Genomic DNA, 13,600 nt, shown 5'->3' on the forward strand with positions numbered 1-13,600 from the left:
CCGCGCTGAGCCGAGCCGCGCTGAGCCGTGCCGCGCTGAGCCGAGCCGCGCTGAGCCGTGCCGCGCGGGGCTGCCGCGCTGAGCTGTGTTGCGGCGCCCTCCGGTGGGGGCGGCGCGCAGTCGCACCCCGCGCTCCGAAGGCGGGCAGGGAGGGGCTGCGGTGTGAGCGCCCCCAGCATCCGCCGCCCCGTAGCAGCTCCAAGCTCTTTCCCAGCGCCAGATGCTCGGTATTGGAAAGGCTCTACCTCTCTGCTCTCTTAGAAATAGTCAAGCTCGACTCTTAAATAAAGCACAACAATTTGAAAGGAACAGATCCCATTCAGATCGTATGTCTCTATGTATGCGGATGTTACTTAGCTTATGGCTCTGTATTGCAAAGCTGTTGTTTTGCTTTGTTTGTACTAATGACATGCCTATACCATTTTTATGATATTGCTGCAGCTCTAAGGAAGAGTGACACTGACAGTATTGAAATTAAAGTTGCCAGTAACACCACCATATCTGCAGCGATGTGGGCTGCTTTGGCCGTCTTCACCTAACCCTTTCACGCTTGTATATTTTTTACTCCTGAATCCTTCTCTTAGAACGACACAGTGATATTTAGAGGGTATCTCTAATAATGGGAATAGAGTAGAGAGGAAGGAAGATAAGGTTTTATCTCTGGTGAAAATTTTCTTTAATAAATGCTGGATCAGATATGGAGTAAAGGAGCATCGAGTTCCAAAGGGAAAAGAATGAGGCAACGAGGAATGAAGATGCAGATCTCCCATGGGGAGATTATCAGGGACAGATTCTGACATACTACATTGTGGAGGAGTTAGTAAAGGCAGGGATCCTCACGTTAGGCCCCTTGAAATTCCTTTGACCCATGGTTAGAGCCAGGAGTAATCAAGGTAATGTCAGTGAAGGTTCTTCCTCTGACTTCTCCATCAGTACATCTACTTAAATGCTTTATCTGATTATTGATAGCTTGCAATCACAACTATCACTCCTCTCAAGTTAGAATAAAGAAACATATTAACCAAGAGCATGGTGCATAATATAGACCAGTTTATTACACATTAAAGACTGAATTCAGACACTTCTGCTCCTGTGACCACTAAGAACTGTTTCCCAATAGACAGGAAGCTGCTACTTGGTTAGAACATGCATCAAATAGATGTACAAAACAAACCCATGGTAGGTTGTGAACCTTTACCTTAGAGAAGTATTAGATTGTTGAACATCCACCATTTTTTAGGCCAGTTGTGTTTATTGAATGCATTTGAACTGCTCTGGCACATCGACTGTGTGGAGCTTGAACAGACAGGAGAGGAGGCTGTGGGGGAGGGAGGGAGAAACTAAAGACAGCAAGGTAGCAAGCTGACCTCCCTGTATGCTTGTTTCTTCTGCTTTCCTGCGCTCCACTGACAGCCAGTTCCACATGATGCATGGTGATTGCTGAAACCTGCTACCTGCTGTGTGAGTCTGATACTTTCCAAAGGCTGATTGTAGCTGAGAAATGGATGACCCTTGCTCTCACACATCCACACACAATACGAATAATATTTCTTGGGCAGGAACAAGATGAGGGTTTTTTTCCCCTCTTCACCACTCCACATGGGAAAGGCACTGCCTATTATTGACTAAACTCAGTTATGGACTCAGGACTAGTTTTATAAAACATATAGCATTTTGTGGTCTGTCACATCTATTTTTGTGCTCCTTGTTTTTCCCTTGATGTTGTTGCCTGACATGGTAATGCCTGCAAACACAATTAATGAGAGCAGTTCTACTCATAGTAGCATCTCAAGTGGTACTTTCATTGGCTTCCCTTTTACCTCCTGTAATATGATTTGTTTTGTTGGCAGTCAGAATAGTTCCTGCTGGGAAGCTCATGTGCTCTTTTCTCTGGGGCTCATCTTCCCTTTCTGTTATATGCCCTCAACAGATGTGAGAAAGAATAAAGAGGCATGTGATGCAAATATCTTACAGAGGACATGAATTCAACATGCGTCAGAGGCTGCTCAGGTAAAATATGAGCTGTCATTAGGTGTTAAAAATCATGCTGTGAGGCAAGATATTTAATAACTTATGAAAGTCAAACATTTATGAACTGCAAACACACTAGGACAAATAAATAAGAGTTCACTTTCAGCAGCAGGTGTGATTTAAGAGTTGAGTCTCCCCCTCACCTTGGAGGTGCTCATTTCTCATTTGTTGCAAGAGATCACTATTCTTTAGTTGCGCTCTTTGATGGCATGACTGCACCATCTACCAGATCTTTGCATGGCTCTTTCTCAAGAGGCTGTATTTTTGTATGAAACTATGTAAGTTTCTCAGATCACAAAAACTGTGCAATTGGCACAAAGAAGGGGTGTGTGTGATAGCCTCTTGGAGCAGAACCAGAAATAATTGCCAGTGAGTGGGAAATCAGTTAAGACATCTTAAATCAGATATGCTGCTAGTAGAATAATAATATTGAAACGTATTCTTATACTGCAGTAATGCCCAAAACACATTCTGTGCTAAGAAAGCGTAAGCCTGTAAGAGACATGCAAAATCCCACCCAGAATACACAATCTAAGGAGAACAAGAGATGATGAAAAAAGATATTCTGTTTACAATTAATCAAGCCATTGATAATATCTTATGTTTTATGAGATAAAATTATTTTAATGCTATCTTAAGTATGTTTAAAGGATGCACTAGAAATCATCTCCTCACCTACCCTCTTTTCTTCAGCACCATTCCCAGAAATTCTAAAACAATATTCCATAAGTTGCTAAGATTCACAGTTTTTCTTTAAATGTATCTAAGGCTAAGGGAATTTTGTAAAATTATCTACACAGACTTGGGAAATTAAAGAAATTATGTAATTGCTCCATGTTCCACAGTTTCTAATAAGATTTGATTACATCGTTGAGTGGAGAAGAAATCTATAAAAAAGTTACACAAGTTTAAAATCTGGGTGTTTTTAATTACCATTCTGAGGCAAGCCAAATTTTGGGTTTATAAAATGATGAACATTTCAACAAGAAAGTATATATTTGCATAAAGGAAATTATATATAAATTAAAAGTTCATAGAATATTACTTGTAACATTTCCAAACACACAAGGAGCAAACCACAGCTCTCTGATCTTGGCATTAGCCCTGCTGTTTTCAGAGATCATAGCTCAAGAGTTATTTTTAACTTGCTGTGAGAGAAGGAGCCATCTAAATCAGGCCACAGGAGGCCCCCACAGAGCAGGCAAAACAGCAAACTTCCACAGCCTCCCTGGGTTTTATATGAATAGATGTGCAGAATGCCTGCTCTATGGTCTTAGCATACAGAGGAGACTCATGGCTGGCCAGATGAACAGAGCATTAGCAGTTCTGTTACCAAGCAGACACAGAGTCTGTACTTTCGATCCTGATGAACAACAAAGCTCAGTGAAATAGTCACTTTAGATTAGTTATTAGAACACCAAGCACAGTACCTTTCACACTTCAAAATAATTTCTATAGTAATAAAAGTCACTGTGACACTGTAGTGCTATTGTGGCAAATTCATCTATTCCCCTCTTGTTTATAAGCTCCTCTGTAATAATACTTTACCCATAAGAATTCATCAAAATGCATTTCATTATCCCAATCAGTCCCCTGAGTCACAGCTTTATTGTATTGTATTTCCTTCCTACTGTATTTGAACTTTCTTTTAATACTAAAGCTGATTCCAAGCCCATTACAACCAGTTGCAAATTAGCTTTTATTCTGCTCTGACTGCTGAAGTGTGTTTTAATAAATTCATGCCAAAAATTTTATAACATAATATTAGTACACTTTATCTTTTAATTATTTTATCCCAAATTAATGTAGTTATTTCTGATTTATTTCATGCTTTTTCTTGGTCCCAGGATGATCTAGCGTCTTGCCCACTCTCATGAGCATGGGTAGTTGCAGTACTATGTTCCTCCTGATTTTAGGATTAAAAATTAGCATAATGTACCAACATTTTATAAAAGGAAAGGAATACACCCTATTTTATGTGCATGTTTTCCTTGGAACACACTTTTGGAATAACCTGAAAAACCTCTGCAAGCATTAAATATATATAGATATAGTTATCTATAGATATATATATACTTGTATATATATACACAAGTAGAAAACATACTTATGACCAATTTGTTGAGAGCAAGAAGGAAGGTCTTGCTCTCTGACTGGCACCAGCTACATGCACTTGGGGAAGTTAAGTCTCTAGTTCTCTAATTCCCCTTCATCATCATTCAGCTCTTCCAGTGAATACCAGCATAGATACGCTCATTGAATCTCCACAGCTCAGGATTAGGTTTTCAGCATCTGTACACATTTCACAGATTTGAAGTATGCTCATAAAAAAAGGTATGCCTTTAAAGCAGTGAGGGGCAGGGCCAGAGAATATATAGGACTGCTTTAGCAATGTAATTAGAATTATTCAAATTCTACACTTTCCAGTAGTGTTTTTTCTTTCAGAAAAATTCATTCATGTTATGATACTCTTTGTTGGTGGAAGCCCTGTCTTGGATCAGAAGGCAATGAAATTAAGTGCTAGGTTCTTCTACAAGTGTCTGTTTGATGTTAGTGTATGAAGACATACAGATATGACTTCATCTAGTCAGAGATCCATTAAGAGAGAAACAAGAGGACGGGAGTCAGCAACTCCTGTCTTTCAGCTGACTGACACTTTCCACTGTGAAATATTTTGGGGAATATTTTCTTTGAGAAGTTCCCACACCTCTAAGCCTGTCAGAAATGATGAGACTTACTTGACAGGGTTGGGCTTTTAGATCGAGGAGTACCCTTTTGCTCACAAAATTCTCAATATGTTTGCTGAGATTAAAGCTGCTGACATAACTTTTGTTGTGTCTTTGCCTGCATTTTTCAGGTCAACTTTTGTAGCATGTTAAAAGTAATGAAATTGACCTTGCTGCTGAAGTTGCAGCAGCCACACATATAATGAATACACATGGATGTTTAAAGTGGGAACAGTTAGGGCCCACTTTTGTTTTACTGGCTTTTTTTTTTTTTTTGGCCTTTTTTTTTTTCTCTGAGTCATTGAAAAAGCTTGAGATTTTTCAACAGGAGGAGGTAAATATATGTATTGTTTATGGGGCTATTTCTCCTAGCCAATGTCTTGTATCTAAGACTCAAGCACACAAAGGCATAGGGAATGCGAACTTTGACACACTGGTATCTTGCCCAAAATTTCATTTGCGGGGATCTTAGTTCACTCTGCTTTAATCAGCAACAAGTTTTTGCCTGTCTGGTCTCAGAACAAAAGTTTAGCTGCAGGTAAACTTTCCTCCAAGCACATGACACTAAGAGCATTGCTGCCACATCCAGCTCCATGAAGGGGACTTCCCTGGACATACTCATATTCCATGTGTCTCTAGTACAGTAAGAACTGCTGCTATGACTTAAGTGTTGAGAAAAAGTGGGTTCAGAAAAGCATCTGTGAAGATGAATACTGTAGGAATTATTTGGTAGGTGATACAGTTAAACCAGTTCTGCAGTCACGAACATACTATAAACTACAGGAAAATTAAACTAAGATAGGGAGAGTCGATCTGCAAAAACAGCTGTAAGCAGCTCCTGAAGAGAGGAAAGACTGAAGAAAGACAGAAGTTGCAGCAGATATATTCTACAACAAGAGAAAAAAAAAAGAGAGAGAAAATAGATCTCTAGAGCAGACTAGTTGGACAGAGACAAAAAAATGAAAGGAGAAAAACTCCATGAAGCCTGTTTTTTTTTTTAAATCATGAAATAATTCTTAGTATAATTTACTATATTTACATTACACTGATTTCTTTTGCTTTTGCATTTCAGACAGCAGGAAATTTGATATCAATTCTAAAGTAGTAGCTTTTACTACTTCCTTCAAATTCTGAGTTCCACATGTACTTTTCTATTTTTATCTTTTATCTTTCTTGTCCTTCTCCATATTGCCTTTATGAAATCAAGACTAATCAGAAGACTAAGAAAAATAAGTCCCTTTGTCCCTCAGATATTGATTTTTATGCAGTTAAAGATTCAAAAGTGTTTATTTATACTGGCAATTTAATACTAATTCCAAACTGTCAAATATTATCTCTCTCTACCTACTTGTAAAACACATGCACTTGACAGTATGTTGCTCTTCAGAATAAGACTTCCTTAGTATTTCTTTTTCATTTCATTTTCCTTTGTAAACCCTCCTAGCTCAGGTTGACAGTACCTTTTAAGGTTGACCTTTTCCACTAGATGGCACATGGGGCCATATGAGTGTCAGGAGAGACACAGGTTGCTGGACTGTGTTGTAAGAATGCATGTAATGCTTAAAAAACAAATATTCAATTTAAGACCAATACATTTCTTAACTACTGTTAACTGGAATAACTCCATTGGCTTCACTGGGATATGCTGATCTATAATAGACAAAATGTAATGTGTATTGGATAAAAAATTGTTCTCTAAGCTGTTGTATTACACGTCTTGGAAATGGAGAATGTCTGTGTTTAATATGAAAACTGTATTATAAGAAACTGTATTATATTATATCCTAATATCTCATTCTTCATAGGTCCTTAGAGACCACTGGTATGATGATATGAGCATCAGATGGAATTTATCTGGTTACCATATCAAAATGGTATGAGGAGTGTACAGGCACAGTACAATGAATAAAAATACGCAGAAGATTTCAGTGAAAAGGTATAAAAATAAAACACATTGTTAATTCTTCAAAGATCTGATATCTCTTTAAGATTTCCCAGAATTATGGTCCTTGCTTTTAGTTCCTACAGCCTCTTCAGTAATAATTACTGATGTTTATACTTTATCTAAGAATTTCTGAGTCAGAATATGTATATCCCTGTTTGCTGCCAGAGGACTGCTTGCCCAACAGCCTTTGGCTGCCCATCTGCTGTTGGAGGAGGCAGTTATTCAATGCTATTTGTCAGGTCATATTCAAAAATCTTGGCAGACCTGGAAAGTGGAGGTGGAACATTGGAAGTGAAACTTGTAGGTGAATCTCAAGTTTTTTATTTGCCTAGGAGCTATAGAAGCACCCCTTTAAAGACTCCCTTGTTGCTCTAATGGCTCAGACAACATTTGGCTTATACCAAATATAGCAACTTCTATCTTTTGTTTTTTGTCTCAGGCCACTCTGGAATTTCTGATAGCTGGGAAGCCATCCAGCTCACCAAATGAAGTCCATGACTACATTCCACAGGGTCCATGACACTTACCCAAGCCTCCCAAATGACATTTTCCTCAAATAGAAAGCCTTTAAAGAGATTTACACTTGAAAGCTTTAATGCAACTGGTGCAATCACATAACACTTGTTGCTGTAGAGTGATCTCCAGCTCTTTTTTGTCCCGAAGTGAACTTCAAACTGTCTCTAAAAATAGGCTTTCAGTTTTGTTTTTTTAGTTTTACACTGACTATTGCACTGTTTACTATTTCTGCAGTTATCAAGACTCTGAGATAATCTCTATCAAAAATTGGCACAAACCAAACCAGTCTGGTGCTTGCTTTCTTCTGTGGCTATTTGCCCAGGCTAGCTCTAAGGAAGACCAAGAGTAAGTAAATGTGACTTTTATCTAAGCTACAAATCTGAGCTACAGAGGAGGTGACAATTCCCATGGCAAGGACTTTCCATGAGAAATGTTCAATTATTTTGTCCCCAAAAGAAAAGACCTGACAGAAGTGGTCAATAAGCTATTTGATTTCAAATACTATGCAGAAACAAAGATACATGGCACAGAGACAGTGATCATGCCAGCCATTCCCACATAAAAAGCAAGAGCTGCTTTAGGTAAATTTGATCTTTTAAGTGGTCTCTAAAATACATCTGGAGAACAGACCATTGCAACTGGCTACCTTTGTGATATGAAGGCAAATCACCAGTTCTGTATATATATTAATCTGCCCAACAATATGAATCTGCCCTATAATATGAAATGCATGAACATGGTGTGGTCATCTCCTGATGACAATACACACAGAACCTCTCCAGTATTCTTCACTATGCCACCGTGCCTGCTGTGTCTCATCTGACCCTCAGTCTTACGTCCCTAAAGTTGGCCACACCAACTGTATCCTAGCTTCTCTTGCCCAAGCACTCCAGATTGGCATCCAGGACTGAACAGGAAGGGATGAAGAAAATCAACATTGGCAATGCTCTTCTTTATCATGAAGAAAAGGTCAACCAGGAAGTTTCCGGAACAAGAGTGAGAATATCTGCTGGGTAGTGTAGGAACCCAGAGTGCCAAGAATATTTCTCTGCCTGTTTTTAAGGGTTCTTACCCCCCTGAACAACACTGTTTTAACCTCCAACCTTGGAAAAAACTGCCTACAATCAGACAAGAACTAGAAAATACAGTGGTGTGAATTAGGTGATAGACTACTATGTAAGATGGTCACAGGGTGAAAAATTTAGAGGTTTTAGGCTTCTCTTTGTAGTAAATAGATAAGAGCAAAAACCATCAAAATGGAGGATTGTTGTTGTTCTCCAAACCTTCTTCTTCTTCTTCTACAACTCCATATTCTGCAGTAAAAGTAATTTGGGATGATTGGACAAAAAATTCTGCAGTTCCTGGCTGTGTTACCGGATAATTGGTAGGAAAGTGAAAATAATATACGTTTCTAGTAATCATTGGTTAAATTATCTTTAAAAGGTTGTGTAAGTCTTGATAATGGGACACTTTTCTCCTTCATTCTCTGCTCTGTGTTATGCCTGGGTCACGCTAGTGACTCTGTTTCTCTGATAAGATTTAATAAACAACTATCTGGCAGCAGTGAAACTCCAGGAAAGTCTCTGTTTGTTTCTCGAACTCCTTGCAAGGACTTTTAAAACACCCTCTCCCATCAGGAGAGATTTGATCTACGGCACGGTTCAGTGTCAGGTAGAAGAGGTGAAACACCTTGTGCTGTACATGTCTGTGAACCACCATCCATTTTTGTATTCACAATGTGTGATGTTGGTTTACCTGTTCTTTAAAAATTTTTGAACTATGAGATAATATATAAGTTGAAGCTGTGAAATTCATGAAAGATGAAAAAAGCACTGATAGAAATGAAATTGTTGACATGCTAGAAGTTAGCAAATAAAGGACTCAAGAGAAAAATGTTATCGTTATTTAAACTGTGATCCAAGCCAGAAAGCAGTAGAAATCTTGGAGACATCAGAAAGATCAAAGAACAGATTATTACAGCTTCTCTTGTCTGACTGGTGGCCACCTGTCCAGGAAGAAATCTTTCTTTCTGGGTGTCTGCATTGGAGTGGTAAGCATGTTAATGCTTAAGCTAGCAGCATGTGAATCCCATCTAGCTACACCTCCTCTGGGTATTGCTCAGGAGAAAAACTGCAAACTACTCTAGAATCTATTTGTCATGAACACTTTACAGTTCCAACTCAGCTAACCCTTCTGTCCATGCTGTTACTGAGTGTTATGGACACAACCTGAGCCTTCTCTGTTCAGAAGGTATCTGTCTGAAAAGGCAGTCTAGAGAAGATGGTTTGAAAAGAGAGAATAGGAGTAATCAAACTCAGAGACTCTGTGTATTCTAGCACACATCACGCTAGGGGCACTTCTATAGCTCTGGGTGTTAATTCCTGCTCCACTGGCTTAGTCAGAGCTAGAAGTTAAAATAGCCATTGGCCTAGAGAGAAACATACCTCTTCATCATTGCTAACATGGATATGTAAGAGCTAGTCTGATAACATGGCTCCATGTAGTTATCACCAATTCACAATGTTCCTGAATTTTCCCTGCAGACTAAACATATCGAGGAGACAATAGCAAAAAAGTCACCCTAAAGGACTGTTAGGACATCCTTGAACTGCATGAGCCATGGTGTGCCACTGTGTTTTCCGTCTCTCCAGCAGGTGTAAAATAAGCCCCTAAAACTCAATTCCTACCACTGCTGCTAGACCCTGAAAATGAATTAGCTGCAGCTTGTAATCATCTGCATAAACAACTGCCAAAAAAGCTAATGAAACTGGCATGAACACCTGATCATAGTCCAACAGCAAAGTACATCAACAACGTAAACATTTAGTCCTTGCACAAGGTATGGTAGAAGAACTGTTAAAAAATGATCCTGGGAATCATATAAAGTTAAATACTATTGGAACTAGAACAGTTCTTCCTGTTCCCTAGAGGTTAAAAGGAACAAAAAACTTGACAGGCACAAAGGACATATAACCTAGGAATATTAGCCTAGACCTAAACCACTGCAACTTCTGACACTCATTTAATAGTCATAGTATTTTTCAGTGGAGTAGTTCATAAAAAATAACACAAAAGAGCCACTTTAATTGGTCAAACACTGCTTAGTCAGCATGTCCTGAATCTTTCTCTGTGAGCATGAATGACATGTGAACCAGCAGTTTATTTTTATCCCTGACTGCTCTGTCACTCTTTCAGTGGAGCCCAACTAACTGCAGTGTCGTAGGTCTGAAGAGAGATAGTTCGAACCTTGGGAATTTTCTTCCTGGAAAGTTACTTTTAAATAAGATTAGCTATATAGGGGCATGTATATTTGGTAAAACTCTTTTGAAATAAAGGCAATGTTTCAATCTAAAGCTACCTTGTTTTCTAGAAGTTTGTTTTGGAGCTTGCTAAGGACCAGGAAAAGGTAGTGAGCCCTTAGCCTAAGGAGATCAAGGGTTGCAAGGGCTACACAGACAGTAATAGCATTCCTACCTGTCTAGGGAGCCTTATTTACCATCTCTACAACTGGAGCCCAGCGCTTCTTAAGTCCGTACTGTGCAGCAAAAGCCCAAAAACCCTGGGAGACAGAACAAGCAACTCAAATTCTCAGAAATTGCAGGCATTCCTTTTGACACCATGTTCTTTGTTTTGTTCCAGTTTACATAACCTGACAGATTTGTAACTGTCATGGCAGACAGCTGCTGTATTTTCTTCAAGTGAGGGAAAAATCAGTGTCACTGAAGACACATGCTTTACTATTTTTGCAGGGGTAGAGTTCCTGTAGGTCAGGCGTTACATGAAAACTTTGAAAATATCAAATTTTCCCTCAAAACAGACATGCAAAATTGCATCCAAAGGAATCTAAAATTCTGACAGACTTTTTAGATTTCTTTTAAAGTGGATGGAAAATGTGCTAAAAAAGGTCATGTATTACTTTTTAATGGGTTTAAAATATATCTCATTGGAATTATAACCTTGTTAAAAGTATAACAGCATTGTTCTACAGCTTAAAGTTCCTTGGTTATGCAATAGGTATATTATAAATATCAGAAGTGTGTTATGATATGTCATAAAGGTACTTTACATAACCATGAAATCCTAAATATTCCTGGGCTAATGAAGTTCTCATTTATAAAGCTTTTTGTTGCTATTCAACTGTCAGTGAATTTTTGCCTGTAAATTTCTCTCTGTTTGAAGAGTAGTGATGAGGCCTGAGAGATTCCTCTGGAAACACTGTCCTCAGATGCTTGGAGTGAGAACTCTCCCTTCAGTTGCACGGCAGTTGTTGCCTGCCACAGATGGAGGCTTTATGTTGCTTATTTGCTCCAATAATCTCTTATTATTAAGAACAACAAACTAAAACTACAGGAAATGTGAACAGCAGTAGGGCAAATGCAAAGCCGTACTCTTCTACCTGGCTTCTCATAAATGTGAGGTCATTTTTACTTGCTGAGTTGTTAGGTTTCATGCACACTTTTTCATGTTGTTGACCTTGAAAGTTTCCAAGGATTTCACTTGACACATTTCCTCAGATTTCTGTTTACCTTTCTCCCTCCCCATATGCCTTTTATTCAGTGAAAGGAGCACGAATCTTAAAAATAGAACTACAATGGTGAATTTTATGCATTTTGGTAGAAATTTCATCTCAAATTATGGAGCACCTAAGCAGGATTTTTATCATTATTTATTATCATTATTATCAGTGTATCAGAGAGGACCGATTAAGCTATCTCCCTGAGTACCCATCAGAGTCACTGCAGAGAGAATGAAAGCAGGAGCCTTGTTCAGCTGCTCTCTATGTCCCCTGAAGGAAGCTATTTCTCTCCACAGGGGTTAAAGATTGATTCTGTGAATGCCTCTTCCTTATCCTATTCGTAGCAGTTTCAGAGTGCTGGAATTGGTCCAGCCCAGTGGGCACCCCCTGGGCACCTCCAAACATCGCCCACTTCCAAACAGAAGAGCAAAGAACTGAGCAACCCTTCCACCTGTTAAAACATATGGACAGTGTGGCAGGGATTCCCAGCTGACCAAATCTGACCCCTTCCAATCTTCTTTGAACAGGCAGACCAATCTGGTGAACTCAGAGCATACCAGAAATGTGGAGTCATTCGCTTACTCTTTCTTGCATTTTCCATGGTTCCTGGAATTCCACAACCTAGGACCTATGATTCCTAATGAAGGTTTTCAATATAACTTCAAAGAAAATTAAGCCTTCTGAGATTAAGTAATGTTATGATAAATAGGGTTTGTGATGCTATGAATTGTACACATATTTTCACATATATTTTCTTATACTATAAAACATATTGCTACATCATAAAAGACTTCAGTGGCCCTGAAGAGCAGAGGATCATATGGCTTTCAAAACCTAACTTGAAAATAGTGTATTTTAAGGTCTGTTTTCAGGTCTTTTAGTAAGAAATTGCTTATGGTATTAGAAAACTTCCATCACAGTAGCAGATGATGCCAAACAAAGAGTTGGGTGGCTTGATCTGAAGGAGCTGTATGTAGTAGCTGTATGGCAATGACAATACATATGGCCACAGCACTATGCCATAAAACCACACTATGGACATTCTGCTGCTTATCTGCAATGCTGCTGTCAGTAAACCTACAGCACCCAAGAGCACAGACTCTAGTGATATGCAGGTAAAGCTGTTTTTCTCACATGGTCTATAACAAAGTTCCTCAAGACAAAACCCCCACCAAGAGAAGATATGCCACTGCCAAAACTGTAGATCTGATAACTGTGAGATGTGACAAATTACGTTCTTATCCTCAGTAAGAAGACCACATATGTGTCTACTCCCTAATCATTTATTTAAATACCTACAAATTCCAAGTGAACAACTGAACTTGCAAGTAACTTCACCATCTTTTGTATATTTATAATAGCATCCTATCCATAATTTTTTTGTTATATATATGTATAATCATCTAGAATTAAGATTCTACTCAGAAATAAGGAGAAGGACCTAATGAATCACCATTTTGAGTCACATCTTCTATGACATGATGTTGTCCCACAGAAAAGTCAGGGCAGCTCTCAAATATGGGGCAAAATTCTTGACAGAAACCAATTTTAGCTTTTGAACAGGGCAATTACCTTAGTCCCCACAGGAACCCTCTGGGTTTACTCACTGGCTTATAGGGATGAATTACACTCTGTATCTGCTGTGTCACTGTGGAGGACAGGTCCTAACCACTAATTTCAACCTACAACTTCCAGAAGTATAACACTTTAGACTCCTTGCTTAGCTTTGTCAAAGAGATCCTGTCACTTCCTTTGTCATATAAATCTAACTGAGGTCTCCAGTGTTTACATACTGCTAAGCAAGCAAAGAAATCTGAACATACATCTTCAAACAATCTGATAATATGAAATCTGATGGATTATGGA

The sequence above is a fragment of the Corvus hawaiiensis genome, chromosome 4 (assembly GCF_020740725.1).
Source record: "Corvus hawaiiensis isolate bCorHaw1 chromosome 4, bCorHaw1.pri.cur, whole genome shotgun sequence".
In the NCBI taxonomy this organism is placed as follows: Eukaryota; Metazoa; Chordata; class Aves; order Passeriformes; family Corvidae; genus Corvus; species Corvus hawaiiensis.